Source organism: Protopterus annectens, chromosome 12.part0 (assembly GCF_019279795.1).
Source record: "Protopterus annectens isolate FY-2018-M chromosome 12.part0, PAN1.0, whole genome shotgun sequence".
NCBI lineage: Eukaryota > Metazoa > Chordata > Ceratodontiformes > Protopteridae > Protopterus > Protopterus annectens.
In genome coordinates, this window is record NC_056746.1 from 883,811,980 (window position 1) to 883,834,076 (window position 22,097).

Consider the following 22,097-nt stretch of genomic DNA (forward strand, 5'->3'; position numbering starts at 1 on the left):
GAAGCATTTCTCCCTGGGTCTTCACTGAAAAAGTACAGTTGTGTACACTTACCATAAATGTAGATGTTAGAGTGTATTCACTGTTGCAGTCATTACATTTGGGTAATCTGCTTGCAGGTTGCCCTCAGTCGGCCTGATTAACAAAGTCTTGGGTCCTGCGTCAGTTGCAGTCCCTTCTTCCATGACGTCAGGTTGTCAGGGGTATAAAACATGCAGCCAACGTCATTACCTCAGTTTTCCTTGCCCCAGATGTCACGGGCCCCCCAATGGGGAGCAAATAAACATAAAAACACAAAGGTATACCTCCAACAAATGCAAATACACCAAAAAGGCTTTTAAGCATTGTAAAGGAAAGTAGAGGTATAGCCAGAAGTTAGGGGGGCTGGACGAAGGGTAACCAGGGCTGCAACAATGAATACACTCAAACATCTACATTTACGGTAAGTGTACACAACTGTACTACACTCTTCATGTTTCGCTGCTGCAGTCATTACATTTGGGTAGATTCCCAAAGCTATGGTTGGGAGGAGTTTATATAGCATTAGGGCCAGCATTAAGGCCCTGCAAGACAGCAGTGGCAAAGCCAGCTCTGGGTTTAGAGAAAATTGGCAAATGATAATGCTAACTCCAAGTAGCAGCTTCTAGGATATCCCTGGTAGGAACACCTCTGAGAAAGGCTGCAGAAGTAGATGGAGCCCTGGTGGAGTGAGATCCGATCTCCTGGGGGATAGGTTTTCCATAGTGCTTACAGCAGAAATGAATGCAATGGCTTATCCATTTAGAAATGCTTTGTTTTGAAATGGCCTTCCCCTCTGCCCCTGCAGCAAATGCTACCAGCAGTTGTTCAGATTTTCTTCGAGGTTTAGTCCTGTCCAAGTAGAATCTAAGTTGTCTGTGCACATCCAAGGAATGCAGAATCCGTTCCCCTTTGTTCTGTGGACTGGAAAAGAAGGTTGGCAAATGAATGGATTGATTAAGAGCCACACTGGATACCACATTGGGCATGAAGGATGGATTGGTCCTGAGTGACACCCTGTCCGCATGAAAGATGCTGAAAGGCACCACTGCCATAAAAGCCTGTCATTCAGATATTCTTCTAGGTAAAGTGATTGCTAGAAGAAAAGCTGTTTTCCAAGAAAGAAATTTTAAGTCTGCAGTAGCAACTGGTTTGAAAGGAGGTAGAGTGAGTTTCTCCAATACAAAAGAAAGATCCCAGGCAGGGGTTGGAGCTCTCCTGGGTGGTCAAGTTTTTTGGCCCCTCTGAGGTACTGCTTGAGCAGAGGATGAGAGAAGAGGAGAGGGTTCTGTGTTATAATGAGCTGAAATGGCTGAGGCAAGGATTTTAATGGAAAAGGACAGGCCATTGTGAAGCATCTCAGTTAAGTCTTGCAAAATCGGAGGTAAATTGGGCGCTGCTGTGCTCATCCCTTGAGACTGGTTCCAGGCACAGAATTTTTTCCATTTTTCGGCATAAGATTTTCTAGTACTAGGTCTCCTTCCCTCTAAGACTACATCCATCACGTTTGCTGAGGGATGATAAGGGTGAATTTAAGTGATTAGCCAGGCTGCAAGGTTCAATGTTGGAAGCTGAGGGTGCAGAATGTGGTTCTCCTGCTGAGACAGCAGGGAAGGGGTCCGAGGCAGGTGCCATAGAGATCACTGCGACACACTGCACAGGAGGGGGTACCAGTGTTGGCGTGGCCAGTCTGGATCAAAATCATCTTTGGTTTGTCCTGTTTGACTTTTAGTAGAAATTTGAAGAGCAGAAGCAGCAGGGGGAAGGCGTAGACTGATAGATTTTTCCAGCTGAAGGACAGAGCATCCACTTTCTAGGCTTGTTTGTGGTGAGTCCTTGTGCAAAACTTGTCCAACTGGTAGCCCTGATTAGAGTTATTAGATCTTCAGCCATTTTTATCATTTGTTTTTTTAGGCACAGGGGCCTGAGCATGTGGCCTGGGCATTGTTTTTTTTTTAGACATGAATCGAGATTTAGGCCTTAGTAATGAAGAGGTGTCGATTTAATATTCAAGTCAGTCGGCCTAAATACAGCCTCAGAAGCCGGTGCCTGCACAGCAGCTCCAGACCCATCCAAGGTAGAGACATCTGCATATTCCATTGTTGAAGTATCTCTCGACATACCAGACTCCGAATGACTCTCAGCAGAGGCCTGCGAATCAGAAGTAGCGGGTATCAGGGGCTACGAAAGCACCTCACTGAGTACCGGTAAACCGGATGACTGGCTTAGAATTGCCGTCTGCAGTTTTGGACCTCAGCAGCCTGTGTATATCTTTGCATTTTTTCAGAATCCCAGTAGTCGGATGGCTAACAGACGACATTTCTCGATAATTAAGCAAAGAACCGAAATATTTAGAGGCAAAAATATACTGATGACGGATAGTGCGCTGATTAAATAAAGCACAAAACCGACAGCAAGGTACATCCTTTGTCAGGGCCTACGCAAGGAATACAGTATAAATGAAAATCTTTATGAGGTATTTGCTTTCCACAAATAATGTAATTATTAACTTTTATTGACATCGATAAGGAGCAAGAAAAAAAGTTTCCCCAACGGGGTACTTTGCTTTAAGTTGAAGACTTCGGTTCTGAAACTTGAAAACAAAACTTTCAGGAGTCTGCCGACCGGCACTTGCGAACTGCTTCTGCTTCGGGCACCGCACGGCAAGAAAGACTGATGAATTGACGTTGGCTGCATGTTTTATACCCCTGATGACCCGACGTCATGGAAGAAGGGACAGCAACCGACGCAGGACTTAAGACTTTGTTAATCAGGCCAACTAAGGGCAACCTGCAAGCAGATTACCCAAATGTAATGACTGCAACAGTGAAACAAAAAGAACATCTAGTTTTATTCCAAGTATGACTTTCCCAGTAAAACAAATGTTAAACAAATAAAAATAAACAAACAGAAGACCCTTTCTGCAACCTGGAAAGCTGACTAATCCTGAGAAACCATCCTCAACTCCCTCTGAGCCGAAGCAGTCGAGGAAGAAGGGGGAGGGACAACTCCAGATCCAAGGTCACCAGGTAGAATCGGACCCAAGCTGTCAAGCAACGAAGTTCTGAGGGAAAAAGGGACAGATCCAACACCTGCATCACAGATTAGAGACACACTATGATCCGAAGATTTCAGGGCATAGATAATCGGGGTAAGTGCAGAAGTTGAGGAAGGCCACTTTCTCAGATCCAACACCAATTCTCTCGTCTGTCCAGAATCCTGGGGCTCGAAATTAAAAGTAAGATTGGAGAAGATCTAACTTCGGTCACAGGAGTACTCAAAGATCAGAGAATGGATAGAGTATGCAAAATCCTCATCTGAATCTGGGTTCTGAGAACCCTCCACATCATCCTGTCCATGTCTGGTTCAGAGAGGTTCCTGAAGGATCTAGAGGAAACCAGTGACTCCAGTCTGGAATGTCTGGAAGGAGTTAAAAGAATTTTAGACGGCAAGGTCAGGAACACTGACCCAATAGGTAATTCAGGAGTTCAGCTCCGAAGTCTCGGACTCTAGGAGCTGAAGGCCTAGGAGAAGGCAAAGCAATTCCTGCTATATCCAAGGAATGCTTCGGATCTACTGGAGCAGAGGTAGGTCTTAGATCAGATACCCTCAAATCAGTGGATTTGCGTACCTTTGCAAGAGGCTCCAAAGCAGCCCTCTAAGACTTATGAGGGTACTTCTTGGAATCTGAGGAGCCAAGCAAAGCTTTGAAGAGGAGTTGAAACCCTGTCAAAGCTGAGGAGAAAGAAGGCACGAGTCCATTTAAAATTAGTTTCTATGGTTGCCATTGGCTCTGGGATTAAAACCTTCACAGATGTCACAATCCAACCACAGATGCTCAGCACCCAAACAGTACATGCATCTACTATGCGAATCAGAATGTGGGATTTTATGTCCACGTTCCAAACAGTGCTTAAAGCCTATTGGTTTGTCTGACATGGTCGGAAAATAAGGGAGCAACACCAGAATGTAACTACAACAACAAAGCAGAGAAAAAAGTTTGGGTTTTTTTTGGTTACTAAGCAATGAAAGAAAGAAAAAAAAAAAAAAGAACAGCACAAATGGACAAGCACCTAATTAACAGATCCAGAAATAGACAAAAGCAGAAGACTCCTGACAGATCAACACAGGAAGGTTAATTCAAAAACCCTAACCCTTGATAAACTAGTGAGAAGGGAGGTAGAGAAGCAGGAAAATGAAAAAGAATATTATAATATAGAACTTACCTGCTTAGAAATATTCAAAAAACGCTCTCATACTAGAGACTGAAGAAACCACGTCTGACAGTGATGGTAGCAAAACAGAACCAAGAAATCAGGGTGGAATGTAAAGCACTGTAGGTAGAGGGAAGCGCTTGAAAACTAGGACCCAAGTGAAAAATGCAGCCAAGTCGAATCCAAAGATTGGATCAGTAACCAAATGGTGAGAAAGAATGTTAAGGACATCAGATCTTCAGACAGCACTGTAAGAACCAAAATAAATTAAGATAGCATCATATCCTTCTCATGAGGAGTCTTACAAGTGGTATCATGAGAATCATGGAAGACACAAGATCCAAAATCCTCAGGTATTCCCTCAGTGACAGATGTCAGAGTGGAAAACTCCTGGAAAATATCTAAATATAGATATATTACCAATGGAAGGAAAGGCAACCCAGAAACACAATCCTGTGTGAAATCAAAAGAAAAAAGAAAGGACACTTTTGAATGTTCTCTTGGAACCCCAGCCTGTGTAAGAGCAGTCTTACCCTAGTGAAACATTCCTACCACATGAAAAATATTTTGAAAAGACAAGAAAGTAATTAAATATGGAAAACAAATGTGCAACTACAGCCTTCAATGGGCAATAAAAGTAGCTAGATACTTTCTGCAAACCCTTGAAGCAGTACACAGCCGAAAGAGAAAAACAGATAATTGACATGGTTCTGGATCACATTAAGAGATGCCTGAAAAATGGATAAAAAGGAATGTAAGGATATGCATCTTTTGGATCAAAGATTACTCAAGAGTACTAGAAAACTCAAATGAGTAAGAGGAGGCATCCGTTGTCAATTGAAAGCATTTTGCATCTGGACACCATCACAAACTGATTTAGGAAAAAAAAGATCCAGAACGGATCTCCAAAAGCGCTTTCTTTTGCGCTAAAAACATTCTTTGAATAAAATCCTTTCCCCAACTGAGGAGGATGAATAGCTTCTATTACGCCTGAGAGAAGATTTGACACAGAACAAGATAATATAGAAAGGTCTGGTCTGCAGACAAGGAGGAATCCTATGGCCAGGAAGATTTTCCTACAACTGCCATCTGTACCCTACATGGATCACATTCAGGACCCATTTGTCTGAAACACTCTGTTGCCAGTGTAGATTCAGACTTTCTGGATGGTGTAAGACCACTAGGGTTGGGAGGCCAAGTCCCTTATACTGTCATTTTGCCTTGTTTGACTGTCCTTTGCTCCGAGCTGGGGTGGTTCCCTGCCTTTTTTGGAACCACTCTGCCATTCCTTTTTAATCTTCTGCTTACCAACACTTTGCTGTGACTGGTGATTTTGTTTGTTTCTTGCCAAGATTGGAGGGAGCAAACAATCCCTTGGAGAACTTAGAAGAGGACAGCTAAAAATCAGAGCTATTCCCTGAATCAGCTTACCTCTTTCATCACACTTTGCCAACCTCTGCAGCGGAGGTCCAAAAACTAGATCTCTATCCAAAGCAAAATTCAAAATTTCATTTTTGACATCATGTGAGATATTAAGAACACAAGCAGGCAAACCTCAAATCAGTATAAGGGGCAACAGCCACTGAAGCCGTATGTACAGTCTCAAAACATACTTCAAACAATGAGTAAATAGAAAAAACTCAACTATGCAAACCAGATTTTTCATTCTAAGAAAAAACTGCAACCAAAACATGCCTCATACTTTCACAATTAGTCTGCATCAACTTTAACATACGAGCCAGACGATTCAGAATTCTAAAAATTAAAGCTGCAGAAGTGTACACTTTTTTCCCCAGATTTATCGATAGCTGTACCATCCTTATCAGAATCAGAAAGATTAGAATTAAAAATGCTTGGCAGTAGCTGGATGAATTAAAGATACAGCTGCTGGGTCAGGTCTGAGATTAGTGTATAAAAACATAGAATATATAGTTTCTCAGTTGTTTATCTGCTTTCTTAGGGACAAGCAAGTTGGCTATCAGAGAAGCCACAGATTCCAATGCTGACAGCAATGAGGGGATGGGTGAGGGTTCTGTAAATTCCAGCTTCAGCAAATCATAGTATTTTCTAAGGGACTGAAAAACCCAAGTGTTCCCTTACTGAAAAAAAAGCCTCATCCTAGAAAAATTCTCGGAGAAAGTGGATCCCTCACGGAGTTAGCACACACTCTTCAGAATCTAAATCAGAAACCTGAGAACGAAAAGTACCCTATTTGTCTCTTAACATTAACCTTCAGACACCACTTCTTGAACCTCTTCAGGGAAGCAGGAATACTTTTACCAGAAACCACTTTACAAGAAGGGTCAACAGGCCTGCACAAGTCCCTGAGCCAGGCTAATAACTCCTGTGCAGAGAAACTGACACAGGAGAAGCTATATGCTTAGTCTTCTTTCTGACAAGAAAGTTAGGACATACACACAATTGTGTCAGCAGCAGCTTCCCCAGGAATGGGCACAATATTTTGGCTAAGCAGGGGCACATTTCCTGCCTTCTACAACAAGAATGACTCTCCCTTGCCTACTGAGGGGACCTCAAACAGCTGCACAGAAAACAGCTAACCCCTGGTCTATGGTAGCTATGTGAACACCAAAGAAAAAACTGAAGAAATGAGTAGTTTGGTCACAGCAGTCATCCACCTGCGAATGTGGGACATTACTTGCCTGCAGTGAATGCAAAGGTTGTTTAGTTCACTTTTTCTTTTTGTGGCTGAAGAAGGTCCGGACTGTGGGACCGGAAGTTTGTTTCATGGTCATACAGAAAAATATCCTTGTCTCTTAAGGAAGCCTTAGTAGCAAATAGTCAGTAAAACATGAAAGCACCAAAACAGTAACTTTTCCTACTACAAAAAGTACAGTAAAAAGCATTTGAAACTTTTCCCAGCCCAAAAAAGTAAAACAGTTTCTTCACAGAAGTTTTACACAACTTAATTTTTTACCACAAAATCGTTCCTGTTTAAAAGTACATAAAGGTCATGACACAGATAAGGAAAACACCTTTTCCCAGCTTATCAGTAATTTCTCACAAAAAGTTAAACGGCATTAAAAGTAAGTTCTTTTCGGCAAAAAAAAAAAAAAAATTATCTGCCCAGCAATGGAATAGCATTAACCCAATTGCAGATCCTCAACAAGGTCACAAAAAAGTGCTCTTCTCGTTGACAGGAAAGCTCTGAAGGGCTTCGCACTCAAACCTGACCCCCCCCCCCCCCCCAGTTGCTCAGCTCAGTCTAAGTTTGGAAACATGGAAGGTGCCCTGAGGATTGAAAGCTGGTCAGCTTTTATATTCTATACAGGATGTAACCCATATAGCTTAGGCTACTGAGGCAATGATCGATATGAAGAGCATACATAGTTTTTCCTTTCATAACACTACTCCCCTGCTACAGCTTCTTCCCTTGCTTATTTTAAAATTTCACCCTTCCCTGCTTTCCACAGCCTATGTTAACTCCTCTACCAGTAACAAGACCTCCAGCCTACTTCTTTTTAATTCATTAATTTTATATTGGCATATGATACACCTATACTAAGTACACATCAAATGGCAACCTAACCTTTGTCAATAATGATCCCATCCGCCAAAAACATGTAAGCACATTACACACAAAATGGCATTTCCCAACTCTCTTCGCCAGTACACACAGACTCCTAACAGTGTTCCATTCCCCCAGGTACAAGTATGGCATGAAGAAATGACCCAATCCTTAATGCTCCCTTTTTCATGTATGCTCAAATGTACACCAGCAAGGAGCCACTCAATTCCTTCTCACCTGTATGGCCTTATCTGGGTGCAAATGGAAACCCAGTCCCCTGTACAGAAACATCTGGCCACAGTCAAGGACACAACCAATTCTCCCCTTCCACCAGCAAGTACACACATGCGCGCACACATGAAAAGGGAAATCCCTTGTGGTCCTCTCCACTACACATACATTTCTCTGCAACCAAAGAATTCCTCAAACTAGTAAACACATTAAGTGGATATCAGGGATAAAATTAGAATACATTTCTGCCAAAGAATGAATGTTCAAGGCCACTGGTTTCAGAAAAACTTCTGCTGTGGTTCAACATACTGTTTTCACTGTTAAGCATGTGAAAGCATTTCATCTGCTTAGACAACATTAAAAAAGAACACGTTACCTGATGGAGGACCCAAAACTGCAGCAGCTAGCTTCTAAGCTATCTTTTTCTTTTTTTTTTTAATACAAGATGTTACTGCACAAGAAAACTGCAAGTCTAGCAATATGAAACTTGCTTTCAACCAACTAATAAATGCAGCAAAATTAGCAAGGGTTAGTAGCTATCTAAAGGCATAACGTAGTTATTTCCTGTTTTTTTTCTGGCACTTGCATTTACTGAATTACACACACCCTTTAATGTAAGGGAATTACCAAGAAGCACACTAAGAATGAAACGCTTCCACTCTGGCACTTTCCAGAACTTACCATTTATGGAATTTCTTCCGCCAGCACAATCATAGCCTGCAAAACAGGGAAAAAAAACATTAAGGGAAAATGAAGAGTAAAAACAGTGATGAAAAGGAACAAAGAACACTGACAAAAACCTGACAGTTTGAAAGTTCAGCATAAACAAAGTGCACCACTTGCTCCATGTCCCTAATTGAAGTTCCCTGCATTCTTCACTGAAACCTGCATTCAGACTCCTAGGAGCACAACAGACACTTCAAAAGCAAAGCTTTTTTCCCATTTTTGTAAATGGTTTGAGGGGGAAAAAAACATACAAACAAAAAACTATGCAAGCCAATTGATACCTGATGTAGCTAGGTCATTTACAACATTCCCCTAGTGCAGTTTACCATCACCCATCCAAATACTGCAACTTGGCTTTGTCGTTTAGTCATTAACATTTTGGGCATTTTGACTCACTGCACTTAAAGCTACCCTGAAGCCAACTGGTGTACCCCAGACAGAATTGCCTCTGACAAAAAATGGCAGTTTACTCCCATCAAAAACAACTTCTTGGCTTTAGTAACACACACAGGTGAATACATAGATGACATTCATGGGTACAATCTGTAAAATGCATTTGACAGCACAAGCAAACTAAAGGAGGACCATATGCCAGGATTTAATATCTTTGAAATGTATACAATGAACAAGCAGACAAGAGGAATGCTGGTACACCCCTCAACTGGCATATACTTCATTCACCAACCAATGAAACATGTGAAAGTTCACTTGTAAATACAAAACATCTATTCACAGATCAAAAAGCACAGCTGTATGAGATACTTGTGACAGCAGATCTTCAACAAGTTGTCAATGAGCAATACAAATTAGGTTTACTCACCAGCTAAGCTGTGTTGGTCTGGCCACTTCAGTAGTTTTCTTTCCTGTGAATATTAAAGGTGATATCCTGCCAATATTGATACGGATGTAGACCCTGAGGTCCTCACACAAGTGATTTGAAATCTAGCTTTTTGACGCCAAAACCTATGCAGAGAAAAGTGCACTTGAGGCAAATGAATACGTTCATAGGTCCCTACTAGGCTATCGATCTGCAAAGATCTTAAGAACCCTTGCCCTACATTCCCATGGCAATTTTTAGCAATATTTTGCATTTGAACATGAGTAAGACAGAATGAACAAAGACACATTGGGACATTTACACATTTCCCCTATGCATGAGGGATAAGGAATGCTAAACTGGGAAAAGAATTTTCAGTTACCAACCCATTCATCCAAACCATGTTTGGAAAGACTAAAATACTTTGCCTTATGTGGAGTGGAAGATGGTTCCATAGAAATAACATTCTCTGTGATACAAATCTACTCTGTCTTTTTTTTGCAAAATAGAGAATTTTGCAGAGATCCCTTGAGTGGGTGCTCCTGCTACTGTTGGACTTTCAAATGTGTAACAGGTCTAACAGAATAGGAGTCTGCTGAAGCTCAACAAGCAAGGCACAGGTTACCTCTCAGTAACCTATAGGATACTGAGAAGAGGGGCAAGACAGGTGTTCTGCATAGTTATGATATAAGCCTTTTTTTTAATAAAAGTGTTATGGTTATTACAGCTGTGACAAATGTATGGACAGGTACATACCAAAAGGATCATTATACTCAGTGATCAGCCTAATGACTTTTAAAGGTACTGTGGAACAATTACAGCACTGGATCTGGATGCAACACCTTTAGATACACGCTGTGCAATGAAAAAGAACTTCCTTACAACAGTGGATACAGTCATTAAAGGACTATTCATTGTCAACATAAGGATCCGAGATACCAACTATGGAATCAATTTTCAGGAGATGTTTCGTCAAGGGGATACTTACAAGGGGAGTCATGCTTACTGAAGGATACAGTTATACACTTACTCATTTAGTGTTAGTCCACTGCTTTGATATCAGTTACTTGTTTGGGACAGGTCATCTTGTATGTGCTCTCCGGGGAGTTTACAATGGTACCAAGTTTGCTAGGTCAACAAACCTGGTCACCCACAAACCCCCAACACTGGCTTTGACCTCCAAGTAGTAAATGCCAAAGAGGAGTAAACCAAGACTTGAACCATGGGGTACACCAACAGAAAAAGGTCTTTTAGAGGAGGAAGAGATACCCATTCTAACTTCCTGGGCTCTATTTGTGAGCCAATCACCTATCCAAGGAGTTGCACAGGGACTGACATTTAGTTGGGAGACTATGACACAAGAGTGGGGAATGGTGTTGTATGTCTATGCGAGGTCTAGATATGTGGTATGCACTGTTTTGCCCTCATTCATTGCATTCGTAATCTTTTTGAAGAAGCTGACCAAAGTATGCAGGACTTACCCTTGATGAATCTAAACTGGGTTGGGTCCAAAGTCTGTAGGTTACCCATGTTCTTATTTATTAACTCCAGAAATAAATCGCTCATCATAGATTCATAGGTGTTTACTAGACTAATGGCCACAAAGGCCTTTTTAAGCCTAGCCATGCATCCCAAGTCTGACAAGTTCTAGTACTCCTGATCAGTGTAAGCAAAGGCTTGGGAGATGAAACGGACAATGGATAGCTTAAATACTTCAGATTTTCCTTTCTTAATGTTTTAATGAAAGAGCACATAGCATAATGTAAGCTAAAGTAAATTCAGCTGTATATCGTGGTTGCCTTGAATTGTTATATTTCCTTTGTTAATTAGAAAATACTCGTACTCTTCATTTATGTAACGACTCACTGAAAGTCAGTGGAAGATGTCGCTTCAAGGATCTGTGTACCACATATGCATCCTCCTCTGGAAGGATGTCACAAGAAAGCATAGAAGACCTTCTTAAAACAGTATCAGTGCATCTAGTTGATTGGGTTGGCACCTGTCTCACTTCATAGCCCTACAGATGAGATTGGTCAGGCTTACGGATCTATAAATACCTGGGACTGCTAAGGCCTCACCTTTGTGCAAGGAAAGGATCACTGCTGTCCTCCACTGATGCAGCACAAAGCTCGTTTTGAGGCTGATACTGAACAGCTTCTCTAGGGGGATCAGACAACTCGTGTTTCAGGATAACCAGTAGGCAGTCTGGTATGTTACACAGCACTATGTATGTAGGGTTCTTGGCCTTAGACAGCACCTTGACAATTTGATCTTGAAATATTTTGCCAGATTTGTAGCCGAGTAAGTGATCTAAGAAGGGAGGGGGTGCAAGGACTGAAGCTTGAGCTAAATTTGTCAGCTAATAGACTGGTTACGTCCTCTCCAATGGATGAATGTGCCTATTCCCTACTCATAACCAAAGCAAAAGTGTAAGAAACCAAATGTTAAGATTCACACCAACAAATCTTAAAGGGGAAAAAAAAAGGACTGTGGGGAGCTTAACTGTTACTCTGACATCTACTTTTGTAGACCAACCTACTATAACTCAGACACAACTGTACTACCTATTTAGTTGGGATCTCTGTGAAAGTAAAATTATAACATCTGGATTACTTTCCACACAATATCGGAGAACTCCATGGGAGCTGAAGAAAAAATTCCCTGCATCACAGGAACACCAAAACCTGTCTCAATTCCCAGACTAAGTTTCAAGCTTATAAACCTCTGTTAATCTGCAGACTAGAAGCCATGCTTCTGCTTCTAAAATTATCAGAGTGAGAACATTTCTAAAGAATATTGCAAAAGTACTGATACTCTACTGAAACAGGTTCTACAAAAGGGTCTTGAAGTTCAATCACTCATTTTCTGACAAACTGGGGCAACACAGTGGTAAGTTTTAGCTTCATAGTTGTGTAGTGGGACATCCAATCCTGACCTCTGCAGCACTGATTACGTAAATTTTTCTTAAGGGTTCTGTAGTGCAGTGGTGATCACGTCTGCTTTGCATGTAAAAGCAGAAATGCCCACTGGAACCATGGTGTAGTATCTATATACTTGACTCCAAATATCAGTTACAGGAGGATGAGGCTTTGTGGCTCCTAAACTATTCTTAGTCTGGCAGTTAGCACACAGGATTCATGCTATGAACCATCAGCCAATCACTTCCTGATGTACAGAGCTTGATTCCCATAACCTTCATTTGCATACCATGTCATCATTAGCAGCAGCCCCCTTTTTCTACATGGAGTCAGGGTATCATGTTAACTTTCACCATCCCTCTCGATTCAGTGTCACACTCCTGCCTTCAACACTCGTGCCTGATTGTTGCAGATCTTTCACACAATCCATCCACCTCTTTGCTGGATGCCCTCGTTTGCTCTTACCTTCTTCCTGTCTGCCCCAAATCTTCACCAGATTGCCTTCTGCTTTTATACACATGTGCCTGAACCACCCTAATCCGTCTGATCTATTCTGCAACTGGAGCTACTTTGGCTTCTGCTCTTATGTCCTCACTTATGTCTGTCCCACAGTGTGCATCCTACAAGCCTTCTCAGGCACTTCATTTCCAATCATTTCCATCTTCATCTGCTCTGCCTTTACTGCCCAGGTTTCTGCATCATACAGTAGTACTGGTTGCACCACTGACTTGTACACCTTACTTTTCAGCTTGTTATTCTTCTATCATAGACTACACCTGAGACTATGCCAGTTGGCTGCAGCAGGTTCCATCAATACAGGGCAACAGGGCATTAATAAAGCTGGTTTTAAGAGCGCTCAGCAAATTCACTCACATGAGCTTGGTAGGGTCTGTAGCAGTGATACTTCTGTTTGCCACCCTCACTTTTCGGCCACAGAACTGTGTTGGAGGGAAGCCTTCTAGCTTATCAGTGGGAGTGGTAAGCACTAGGTAGCCTATCTACCACGGGAAGAGTGGGTTTTGTCCCTGAAATTGTAGTTCATTTGCCGTTTGGGCAGTTTTTCCACCTCCTTCTACTTTCTGGTTAAAAGCCAGTTTTGCATTTGGCCCCCGCCTTTCCTAAAACTAGTGTAATCCAGGTAGAGATTTGCTGTATTCAGGACTCTCTGTAAGCTTCTGAGCCCCTCAAGCCTTTCTGGCTTATCAGTGGGAGTGGTAAGCATCAGGTAAGCCTATCTTACCACAAGAGGAGTGGTCCCTGGCCCAGAAATTGTAGCCATTGGCTGTGTGAGCAGTTTTTTTCCATCTCTTTCAACTTTCTGGTTTGAAAGCTGCACTTGCCTATTTCCCACCTTTCCTATAACTAGCCTAGTCCAGATACAGAGTTGCTGTATCCAGGACTGTTGGTAAGCTGAGCCCGCAAGCCTTTCTGTGTTGGAGGAAAGCCTTCTAGCTTATCAGTGGGAGTGGTAAGCACTAGGTAGCCTGTCTACCACAAGAGGAGAGGTTCTTGGCCCAGAAACATTAATTTACTGACTATTTGGACAATTTGTCAGTCTCTTTCAACTTTCTGGTTTAAAAGACAACATCTGTGCTTGTTTCCCATCTTTCCTGTAACTAACCTACTAGGTAGCACTAGAAAGCCTTAAACTGATACAAGTCTTCTAGCTTAGGAGAGAGACTCGAGTGATTATCAGTTTTCTGTACTTTCTTGCTGTACTTATCTGTTTTCCGCCTAAATGCAGATTTTCCAGAGTTTATTGCGATTTAAAAGCTTGTTTTTTTCACATACTGTACTTATTTCACTACCTGCACTTTTAAAAAAGTTTTTTGTTTAAATAATTTATTTGTTGTAGGCTGCACACTAAAGTGCAATACCTTTTCTGATCGCTTGTAGTCATTAAAAGTTGTTTTAAGTGTACTTTTTACTGCTTCTGCCTTATCTTTTCAAAAAAAACAAACAAAAAAATTCCTTGTTTCCCGCCTTTCTAAGCTAGTATAGTCCAGTGTTCAGGCTAGTGCTGAATTCAGGGCTGTGATACTAATTTCTGAGTTGCTCATACCTTACTTGGATAGAAGGACGTTTCTCTGTTCACCTGTGAGGGGAGCTTTGAGCAACGTATCTGTCCCTGGAGGTGTGGTTCCAGCCCAGAAGTTAGTAGTTTATTGTCCATTTTGGGCTAATTTCTCTTTCATTCCCCAACTACAAAAACTGTGTTTGCACAGTTTTGCACACCGGGCAGTGACAGTTAGCTATGGTTAAATTATTCCCGGCTCTACTAAGTCTCCTCTTCAATTTTTCCATTGAAACTAGTCTAACTCTCACCCGAAGCACTCAGAAAGCATCTTACAGCCCAGCACTTGCTCAGACCTAATAGCAAGCACTAATATACCCTCACACTGATTGCCCAGCACGGCAAGGATCTTTATTCACCCCTCACCAACCAAGCGACTAAGCAGCTCACCCTACTATTCAAGCATGACCAAAGGGCAACTTCAGGTGCACTCTCCAGTTCACCTGGTGAATCTGGGTATCCTGAGGCAATGTTACAACTGCCTCATGTACACAGACAACCCTCTCCTCCTACCACAAAACACTAACATATGCGAGTGATGCAATTATACAGCCAAGCTGGAAGCTAAGCTGTCTCTACCCAAGACTGGAACAGACAGTCAAGAGAAGGTTAACACTTGCACCACAACTCCAGCCGCACACAGACCTACTAAAACAGCACTGGCAAAAAATACACAAAATCATACTCTGAGGCTCTAAATAAAAACCTGCGCATCAGAGACCTCCAAAGCAGACACCCAAACAACCTGCACTTCCCGTCATAAAAGAGCAACACACAAAACACAAAATCAATGTGCCGCACAATCGCAGCCCTTAAGACGAAATAACATACCTAACTAGTAATAGGTGACTCTATAGTCAGGCACACTGACGTCCCACTCACTAGGCTGGACAAGCAGAAGGTTACTGTTAGCTGCCTGTTGGGAGCCAGAATCCGCCACATAACACAAGCACTCCGATCACTCCAGAACAAATACAAATATGACTCTGTCATTGTTGATTATGGTGTGAATGACCAAAAACATACCTCCCTGGACTACATGAAAAGAGACATGGAAGAGCTCTCTGATCATGTAGCCCAGGCTGGCATGACCCTGACCCGGAGTAGCATCCTGCCCTCACTAAGAAAGATGCCTCAGTATAAAGAAAAAATGATCAATTTCAACAAATGGCTAAGCTTCTGGTGTCATTCAAATGGGATCCAGTGTCTGTCACCTGTCACCCCCTAGGCTTTCGAATACTGGCCAAGGCTCCTGCTGCCCCCATAGTGCCTTTCTTAGGCAAGGCTCAAAAGTCAAACCCACCTCTGTAAACAGCACAATTAATAAAAACAAAGTTATGCTACTCAATGCCAATAGTTTAAATCTCAAAATGCACGTGCTCGAAGCACTCCTCAGTATGGAGAACGTCGACATCTCTGCAGTAACAAACCTGGTTCAAGGCTCCAGAGAGCACCCCAGCACTACTGGGCTACAACTCATACCACACATTTCAGCCACAAAACATGGACCGAAACACAAAAGAAGGGGGTGTGTCCATATTCACCAAGCATACCTACACCTCCAGGTTAGTGGTGCAGCATGACACCTCTGAGATCATCCATGTGCAACTAACATCGGGCAAATCTGCAATGCAAATTGTGGCCTGCTACAGATCACCCTCCATGACCAAGGACCACCATTCCACTTTTCTGGAGACAATGGAAAACATGAAGGTCCTACCAAACACACTGATATTGGGCGATTTCAATTACCCTACCATTCACTGGGAAAACTACTCTAGTACAAATTCTCAGGCCCAGCGTTTCCTGGAATTCATCAACTCAAACGCCCTGGATCAGCTGGTAAACTCCCCTACCAGAAGTGAAAACATACTGGACCTGGTCATCACCAACATGGGCGACAGGTGCTCCACACCGGAGGTCAACCAGTCACTGGTTAGATCAGACCATAAACTAATCACTCTGGATGTCCACACCCCACCACCACCCCCAACTAAGGAAACCACAGTAAAAAACTTTTCTAAAACAAACTTCCTTACTTAAAGACAGAGGTGGTAAGTTGCACAGCCCCCATGCTAAAGGATAACACTGCCCAACATGCAGAAATTTTTACAAATGCACTCTATGAGCACCTACAAGGATGCATGGATTGTGCCATCCCTAGCAAAACAGAGACTCACTCTAAGAGAAGGAAACCAGTTAGGCTATACAATAGGAGGAGGAAACTAGTTCAGAAAAAAAAAAAGCAAATCCCAAGAAGGAAAGACATCCCTGATCAGTAAGAAATTGAGGTCACTCATGAAATCATCCAAGGCCAACTTCGAAAAAAAAATAGCCAAGGATTCAAAAGAAGCACAAAGCCTTCTTTAGCTATATTAAGAATCTATGTGGCAACTCGCAGACATGCACTAAACTAGTGCAAAATAGCACAAAATATAGTGAACCTACTGACATTGCCAACATCCTGGCAGATCGATTCAGTGCAAACTTCACCTCCCCCTCACCTCCAAAAGGGCCCACAACAATACCGGAAAAGTGTAGTGTCCCAAAAATCAGACGCACAGGTGAAAACAGCCCTTTCAAAAGCCAAAAACACAGCGTCAATGGGACCAGATGGTGTCCTAGGCTGCATCTTGCACGAACTACAGAACGAACTAACACCCCACCTCAACACGCTGTTCAACCTCAGCCTCTCCACAGGCTAAGTGCCCATAGAATGGCGCACAGCAACGGTTATTTCTCTCCACAAAAGAGGGGCCACAAATGACCCTGGAAACGATCGCCCAATAAGCCTGACTAGCGTGGTCTGCAAGGCTATGGAGCGCATCATCATGGAACTCATTAACAAAGACACTGGGAGCCTCCAAACACTTGACCCGACCCAGTTCGGCTTTGCTAAGGGCAGATCATGCCTACTACACCTGGTTGACTTCTTCAAGACCGTCACCAAGGCCACAGACGAGGGAAAGGTGGTTCACACAGCCTACCTTGACCTCGCCAAGGCTTTCAACACCATTCCCCACTCGGGTATTACAGAAAAACTCAGCCTGAACATAAACCCCTACGTCACAAAATGGGTTAACAACTGGCTTACAGACAGAACTTACACAGTAAGAATAGCAGGCACCAGGTCAGACTCTAAACCAGTCACAAGTGGTATCCCGCAAGGCTCAGTCCTGGGACCCCTACTGTTCGGCATATACTTCTCAGAAGTACAGGCAAACGCAGGAGGACTATGGCTAACCAAGTTCTCCGATGACTGCAAACTGTGAGCCATAATGGACTCTCCAGCTGACACAGACATCCTCCCAAAAGGGTCTTACTGAGACGGACACCTGGTGTCAAAGTCACAGCCTCAAGCTAAATGCCAAAAACTGCATAGTTATCCCGTTTGGGAAAAACAAAACGCCCACAAATTACCACACAGGTGGCAGCCCCCTTAATACAGAAGAGGTAATAAGAGATCTGGGGACCCAGGTAGATAGTAATCTCTCTCTTGACAATCATATTGCCAAAGTAGTTAGGAAATCCTATGTGGCCCATCTAATTACTAAAGGGTTCGCATCTGGAAATAGAGAGGTTACAGTGCCCCTCTACTCATCACTCATTAGACCCATCATAGAGTACAAAGTCCATTTGGCATGTACCTCACAAGACACTTTCAACAGCTGGAAAGACCACAAAAGTACCTCACCAAGAGGATTACTGGTCTCAAACATATGTCCTATGCAGCCCAACTGAAAAAACTCCAGCTGTACTCAGTGGCATATCGCTTACTCAGAGGTGATCTCTGCCTGACTTACAAAGCTATGTCCAACTCAGAACTGATGGATATGCTCCACCTAAAGAAATCCAAGTCACTGCGAGCCACGCACTCTAGTGAGCTAAACCTCGCCACAACAATAAACAGAACATGCTGGAGGGATAGATTCCTGTCACAGAGACTCCCCATGCTTTGGAACAAAATTCGAAATTACCAAATAGATTGCGCTCCCAGTCAACAATAAAGGATGTCTTCTGTAGTTCAATCAAATGCAGCCAGGAATACACCAAAACAGTTTATTACACAAAACGATCCAAAGTACAAACAATAGTCCAGAGGCTAGGATTAAGCGCTTTCGTCTCCAGTCGGAGACTTCATCAGAATCCAAGGATTAACAATACTAGCACCATTTTATACTAACCAGCTGGCATCTAATTAAATAATTAATTGATTTCAATTTCTTAAAGTAAAACCTTACCAAAAATACTATTAAAAAATCTGTGTGACTACATGATTTGTAGATTAAAATACAACTATACATAGGTATTGAACACATAGTAAAATACAAATATAAGAAATATATGACTGACATGATGGTGAACAAATATATGATAGTTATAATAAATATATGTAAGTATATAAGTATATATAAGTGTATGTGTATACTACAATATATAAATATACTACAATATATAAATATATCTATGTATGTAAAAAACACTACAATAAAATATTAATGTAAAATATAATATATAGTATAAATGTATAAATATATGTATTTAAAATTCTAAAAAAATATATATATACTTAAAAATATAAAAATGTAAGTATAAATACTAATATAAATATAACAAATACAAATATAATAGGGGAAGTGACATAATGTATAGATGCATGTTGTACTTTATAAAACTATGTGCAAACAATATATGTTAAATATTTAAAATATCCTTTAAATTGATGACACATTGTATAAAAATGATGTGTATAAAAATATAAATGGATATGTATAGAAAGAAACACACCTTATACAATCAAAGTCAAAATATATATATATATATATATATATATATATATATATATATATATATATATATGTATATATATATACATCTAATAAAATAAAATAAATATATATATATATATATATATATAATCTACGCCACATCATTTCTTTTAGCTCCAGTTGGGTCTCCCAATCCCCAACCCTCTCAAGACATTTTACTTCCTCTATTACCCAGAATTTGAAATCTGCTTCCTATTCAACAATAGGGAGAAGGGCAAAGACAAACGTGGTGGTTCCACGTACAAGGACCTATGTAAGTCATTTAAATCTTTAACTAAATACAAATTGCTGGTTATAGAGAACTGGTACTTTGAAAAATGTTTGGAAGAAAAAATAATACCACAGGGACTAAGACTTAATAAATTTCCAAACTGTGCTAAAGATGACAAATATTTTTTTTTAATTATTTGTGATATTTTAAATGATTGTGGGGCTGGCAGTTTTAAAAGAAATGATAAAACTAAATACCAAAAATATGGAAATACTTAAAAAAGAAATTGATGTACTGTATATGAAAGTATTAGTACTGATTTGTTACTTCAAGTAGATGAACACAAGAATGTTTATTTGAGAGTTTTGCATGATGTAGATAATATTGCTAATACCAATATAAACAGGAAGATGTTAAAGTTGGATAGGGATTTAGCTGTGTACGAAAAAGGTATGGCATACTATGCTGAATCTAAAAACAACAAATTTTACAATGATAGAAGCAGTACAACTAAAAATACAACTTGGAGAAGAAAAGAGAGGTATAATGATAGGGATTATACACATTTTAAACATTTTGGTGAAAATATAAGGGGAAGACGGGAGCACGAATATTGGGACAGAGATTTACCGTATCATACACATAACAGATAGGAGGTAAATGGAGAAGAGCGGCATTTCAGTAGTTGTGGGGATAGCACTAATACTGTCAGGGAAGTGATCCCTATAGACCTGGAAGAACCCAGGAGATCAGAGAGGCTGCGGAACCGAATGCAACAACCCACCTATGCACAGGTGATAGAGAACAACAATATCCAACATGTGGCGAGATCACACAGATAACATATGACAATTTAGCATTTAGAACTAGTATATGTGATACTGATATAAATGTTCAAATAGATGAGCAAAAGGAAAATATTATTTGTACCCGTAGAAATGAACATTTTTAATTATACTGACATACAGATTACTGACGATTATTTTAACTTATTTATAAAAGGGTTTACCTTTGTACCCACTAACATTCCAAAAATTGAAAATATTCTGTTAGATATAAAATTGTTTACGAGAAAATTAAATTTTACATACATGTTCAAGGATAGAACCACTGGAAGTAAGGAAAGTACAATAAAGAGAGCAAGTATATTTAATCCCCAATACAAAACGAAATTATGAATTTTGAGAGATGTGCAACTAGAAGGATACGTATGATGAACTTGTATAACACAGAACCAGTCAAAAACCTAACAAGAGCTGAGTAATGATGACAAAATAAGAGTCATGAAACCTGACAAGGGTGGGGGTGTGGTATTTATGGATAAATGGGACTACACGGCCAGGATGGTGGATATTTTGGACAATGAGAAACAGTACAGTAGAGTATCCAAAAATGAAATTAATATATCCTGCAAACAGATTGATATAGTATTAGAAGGCAACCTATTGCAGGGTTTAATTGATATGGATCTTTACAACTTCCTTCGAGTCTTAAAACCAGTCATACCAGCTATTTTCGGAATACCGAAAGTCCATAAATCTGTATATGACCCACCTATGAGACCTATTGTCTCGTCCCAGGGATCTAAGACCCAACCTTTGGCAATATATGTGGATTCTAAATTGAAACAATTCCATACAAAATAGTCATATTTTGGGTGATTCCTGGGATTTTTTTAATGAAGATGGGTGAGTGTCCATACAATGATGACAGTGTTTTCATCACAATTGATGTGAGCGATTTGTACTCCGTCATACCACAAGAAATGGGTATGATATGGTTTGAAGATATTTTAACTGAAATGAAACTAGTGACGAGTGATGAATTTAGGTTGGTACTAGAAAACATGGAGTTGGTTTTAAAATACAATTATATGTACTTTCAGGGTGAATATTTTCACCAGAAAGGAGGAGTGGCAATGGGCTCGGCATGTGCGCCTATATATGCAAACATTATTATGCTATATTGGGAAAGTAAGTTTGTTTATGTTTTTATCTATTATAGGTACATTGGTAAATAGTATAGATTTTAGATGATATTTTTGTTGTATGGAATGGGCCACTTGACAAGATAGATTAATTTATTGTATATATTAATCAAACTACGTCATTTCTACAATTTACTCACGATATAGGAAAAGATTTTATAAATTTTCTGGACGTGAGGTTAGATAAGGATTACACAAATAAGTGTTGCAAATCTAACATATAGAGAATGGAGCATTTTTCCAATGGCTACTTACACTTTGATAGTGACCATTCCTATATATTAAAAAAGAACATTATAAAGGGACAAATGATTAGGATGGCGAGGATGATTTCAGATGATTCTGAATTCCTAAAAGAGATTGAATTTGTTGGCAATATGTTTCAGGAGAGAGGATATCCGTTAGATTTGATACACGGTGTTAAAAACCAGGTTCAAAAAGGTAGAAGTAACTATAAATATACCCCTTTACTAGTTAAAAGTAACCATGTTTATGCAGTAAATGAAGTAGATGGTAGTGTCCGTGATATGGTGGGGGGTAATCATAAC

At 40.7% G+C, this 22,097-nt stretch overlaps 1 protein-coding gene and 1 long non-coding RNA gene across 2 annotated transcripts in view; one reads left to right on the forward strand and one right to left on the reverse strand.

The window, feature by feature from the left end:
- Positions 1–9,671, reverse strand: part of LOC122816854 — a 43,513-nt gene extending 33,842 nt beyond the window's left edge. The window contains exons 1-2 of the long non-coding RNA XR_006367108.1: positions 9,534–9,671; positions 8,669–8,704 (exon numbers count right to left, since the gene is read on the reverse strand). This is a non-coding gene — a long non-coding RNA (uncharacterized LOC122816854). The remainder of the gene's footprint in view (positions 1–8,668; positions 8,705–9,533) is intronic.
- SDHAF4 (succinate dehydrogenase complex assembly factor 4) overlaps positions 1–22,097 on the forward strand; it is a 779,629-nt gene that overhangs the window by 114,876 nt on the left and 642,656 nt on the right. The window lies entirely within an intron of this gene.